Below are 4,722 nucleotides of genomic sequence, written 5' to 3' on the forward strand. Positions count from 1 at the left end.
CCAGCCCCGACTGCACCAGCCCAGCCAAGGCTTGAACACCTCCGAGGGTGGAGACGCCACCACCTCTCCGGGCAGCCTGTCCCAGCGCTTCAGCACCCTGCTAGTGAGAAAGTGTTCCCCCATATCCAGCCTCAGCTTCCCTTGCTGCAGCCTGAGCCCATTGCTCCCTGTCCTGCCGTCTGCCCCCACTGAGAGCAGCCCCCCTCCATCCTCTTTGCAGCCCCCAGCGAGGAGATCTTCTCTCCTAAACTCCATGTCTCCTTTACACATCATCCGTGCGGTGGAGCCACACAGCATGCTTGCCCCGACCAGGTGGTCAGCGGTCTGGTGCATCGCCCTGCACACATGTTGCACTGTCCTTTAAAGCGAAGTTTATAGCATGTGGCATTAAAGCGTCCAGCTCTGGAGCAAACCCTGTTTAGTTTTAATCCAGAAATAGCAGGGGAGCTACCCGGGTGGAGAGGGTGTTGGGTAGGTAGTTGAAGGCTGCTATCAAATCCCCGTCCCCGTCTTCTCCAGACCAAACAAACCCAGTCCCCTCTGCTTCTCCTCAAAAATCACATTTTCCAGGTCTCTAGCCCAACTCCCTGCCTGAGGTGTGGTTCGGGATGATTTTTTGGGTTGATTCTGCTACAGTTAGAGGCTTGGACTAGCCGTGACTGCCAGAGGTCCCTGCCAGCCCCACCTCTCTAGGACTCAATCCCTATCCAAACTATCCTGTACAAATCCATAATCTAAACTCTGCATAAAACTACCATCAACCCCAGCACCATGCGGACCTCGCACCCCAACATGCCCCGGAGGGACCATGGCCGCCAACATCCCGCTGCTATAAAAGGTTGTTAGTAGACTCTCAAGAGACCCCCCAAGCAGAGGCCGTGCCCCCGCTACAGAGGGAGGCAACCCCGATCTGACCAGGGGGGAAATCTCTTCCTGCCTCCAAATGCAACATCAGTCTGACCCTGGGCAGAGGGGCAAGACCCTCTACCCAGGACCCTGTGGGGTTGGTGCCAGAAGGAGCATTGGCGCAGCCCGGTCCGCATCCGCAGCCAGCATCTCTGGCGGAGGCTGAAACCCCCCTGACACATGGGGCAGAAAGAGGGGAGAGCAACCAGCAAGGCCCAGACGCCTGGAAACTCCCCATAGGAGAACAGGCATCACCGCACAGGTGCCTAAGCTGGTACGCGAGCCGCTGGGGAGCCAGGGGCACGACTGACACAACCCGTGTCACCTTGCGATGTCACCCCCTGGCAACCCAACGCTGATGACATCGCAGGGGTGCAGCGGATGGGACGCCAAGCCAAGAGCGAGCGGCTGGTCCCTGCAACCCCAGGTCCAGAGGCGTTCCCCACCATGCACCTTTTCAGGGGGGCGGAGGGCCTGAATGTCCTGCAGACAGCCCAGGGACAAACGCATCCCTGATGCGAGGCCCCACGGGGTCCCTGGGAGGACTGGAGCCGGCCCAGGGGTCTTCAGGCCGGGTGCCCCATCTGAGCGCAGGGAGCTGGCGCCACCCGGAGGTGAGCTGGTGTCACAGCAAAGCCGAGCAAGAGCGCACCCCGGGGTAGTTTGCTATGCTGGGTGCCTATTGCTGGGGCGGTTTAGGTCAGCTGGGAGGCAGACAGGGGAGCTGGGGGTAGGTGTGGGCAGCCGTATGCATGGGCTGCTGTAGCCCATTGCAAGGGGTGTGGAGCTACACAGGATAGGGCCCAGCAGGCTTGTCACTGCCACCCCTTCCCCCTGACCCCAGGGGAGGACCAGTGCCCTTCCACTCCCTAGACCCCAGCACCCTGCTCCGTGGAGGAGCTGCTCCATGGACCCAGATATTCCCCCGGGGCATGAAACATCCCCTTGGCACAGTGGGGGTGGGAATCTGTGCAGCTGTTTCTCCATCCGAGGGACCTTTGCGTGGATCTGTGGTGGCTCCAGGCTCTTAATCCTACCCTGTGCAACACTGCAGGCTGAGCCGTGCTCTGGGACCCTCCTCAGCCCTTCCCTTTGGCCCGGATGCCGCCCTGCCTGATTCATCCCTGATAGGTCCGAGCTGCCTGATTTGAGGGTAGCCTCCACCCTCCTTCTGCGTGGGCGATGCACCGTCCTCAGCTGCTTTTATAGCCTCCAGGAGAAAATCACCTCTGTGGTTGCCTCCTAGAGAAGTGGGGCTGGAAGGGAGCTGCAGAGGTCACCTCTAGTCTAAGCCCTGCCTGAGGCAGGATCAGCCCTGTCCAAACCAGCCCTGGCACATCCGTCATCTAAACTCGACGTAAAACTGCCCTCAACCCTGACACGACACAGACTTCACACCCAAACTTGCTGCAGGCAAAGCAGGGCAGCCAGTGTCCTGCCTCTGGAAAATGTCCATATATGCTCAAGAGGTCCTGGGTAGAGGGCCACAGCCCCTGCTACAGAGGAAGGCTCCCCTCTTCTCCCCCTGCCCCCAAATCCATACCAATCTGACCAGGGGGTAAAATTTCTTCCTGACCCCAAATGCAGCATTGAACTGACTCTGAGTGGAGGGGCAAGACCCTCTAGCTAGTAATGGCTTTGCTCCTAATAGGAGAATAGTCACACCCCAGTTTAAGTCCACAGGCTTAGCTGCAGCTAACACCCAATGACTTTGGGGAGGCTTAAAACCCCCCTGACATGTATAGCAGAAAAAAAAGACGGGGGAAGTAACCAGCAAAGCCCAGAAGCCTGGGAAATCCCCATGGAAGAAAATAGGCATCACTACACCTAAATCATCCCCAACCAGTGGTTGTCCAGCCTCCTCTTGAACACCTCCAGCGATGGAGAGCCCACTGCTCCCCTGGGCACCTGTCCCCCCGCTTCCCTGCTCTGACGGTGAGGGTTTCTTTTTTCCGGGGAGCCAATTTAAATTGACTTTGCTGCAGATTCAAGCCCTCCTCTCTGCAGCAAGAGAGAAAAGGTGCTTTCCCCCTTCGTTATGAGCCCTTCAGGTATTTCACTCCTGCCTGCTGCTTCCAGTGGCAGCCTGGCTGTGTGTCAGTCCGATGCCAGCCTGGTGGCAGGGAGCATGGTGGGGCCATGCCTGGCTTACTAGAGTTGGCCCTTTGATTACTTGTGTTTAGGTAGCCTCAGGTTTCTGTCCTCTCTCAACTACCTTGGATTATTCTCCCTTCATTTCAGGACTATCTGTAATTCTCCCTTATGCTTGCTAAGCAAAGCACACTGGACAGTGGCCGTTGAACGTGTCCAAGGAGCCAGTGGGAACTGCCCCAGTGATGGTCTGGCTGGAGACGGGATTGCCCCGTCATCCCCCGGGAACCCTCCCAGCCTCCTTCCTGGTGAGATATATCACACGCTTAGCTAGGGCCAGGAGGACGTTGACCAGCAGGTCCTGGGCCTTAGTGGGGCCGTGGATGGGGAGTGCATAAATAAAGAGGCGAGGAGAGAAATGCAGCCAGGACCTCAGCACGAGGCTCTGGAGGAGGCGGTGCAGGGGCTGCAGCCTGGCACTGCGGCTGGAAACCGCCCTTGCACAGGACCTGGGTGAGGCTGCCCCTCTTCTCCCCAGACTCCAGGCCTGGCCCCTCCAGGGTGCAGGGGCCACGCTCGTCTTCCTTCCCTGAGCCCCTCCTTGGCCTCTTTCTTCCACTTCGCTCAGGTCTTGCCCAGGCCCTGCAGAGCTCGGCTGCTGCTGGAGCTGGACGGCGTCCGTCTCTGGGGGACGGCCATCCCCTTGGGCCTGGCTGAAGTGTGATGGGGCCAGTGGGGTGAAGGGGGACTCGGACAAGGGGGGAGCGAGCTCCTGACTCTTCCCTCTCTGCCCCCTGCCAGACAGATATGGGTGGGGGATAGAGGAGCAGCTCCTGCCAAGGGGCATTTGCCTTTGGGGGAGACCCCCTGGCTGGGGACTGAGGTTCCCACTTCTCCCCAGAGCATGGAGCCGCTCTCAGGCATGGAGGGGGCCAGCCGGGCAATCTGGTTTAGATTCATTTTGAGACCCTGAGCGTCACAGCCCCGCCGTGAGGCAGGGCAGTGCAGCTATTCCCCATCAATTGATGGGAAACTGAGGCACGGACAGTCTGCAAGCCTGGATGTCACTGGCCTAACTCACATGGGTTTCCAACACACGTGTCAAGGACCCGTGTTCGGGGAGGACAGGTGGCCAGCTGTCAGGTGCTAGTACAGTGTCTTGCCATGGGGTGGCAGGACAGCCTGAAAGATCTGGGTTTGGGTCCTGATTGAGGCACATCCATCCCTCACGGCTCTGACGCCTGGGGCGCTCTGCTGCCGGTCTTTCTGAGGATAACTCCGCCCCGTAGCCTAGTCAGTGAAACCGGTGTAGAGCAACACCATGTGCATCTGCTCCTGGCTTCTAGCGTACAGCCCGGCTGCACTGGTGTCAGACCATTGGGTGTTTGGGACATGAAGGACTTACCCAAGGCCGTGCAGCGCGTCTGTGGCAGAGGAGGGGCAGCTTAAGGGAGCAGACACACTGTCTCAGACCCAGTGCCCCTCTAGCAGCTCACCAGGCAGCTTTCTCTGCTGTACCCTACTCTCTGCCAGGGCTCCCACATACCCTGCACATAGCTGGGGAAGCTCCCCTTGCTGCTGCCAGCAGACAGCTGCAAGGGGGTGATTAAGAACAGCCTGAATGGAAAGACTCTGCCGCTGAAAAGGACTAGGGCTTTCATAAATTCACATCCCAAGGTGGGGAGCGAGGCCCAGAGCCAGCTGCAGAAGCACTTCTGGATGCTG

This window comes from Gavialis gangeticus, unplaced genomic scaffold (assembly GCF_001723915.1).
Source record: "Gavialis gangeticus isolate Ggan-Ray unplaced genomic scaffold, GavGan_comp1, whole genome shotgun sequence".
NCBI classification, from domain to species: Eukaryota; Metazoa; Chordata; order Crocodylia; family Gavialidae; genus Gavialis; species Gavialis gangeticus.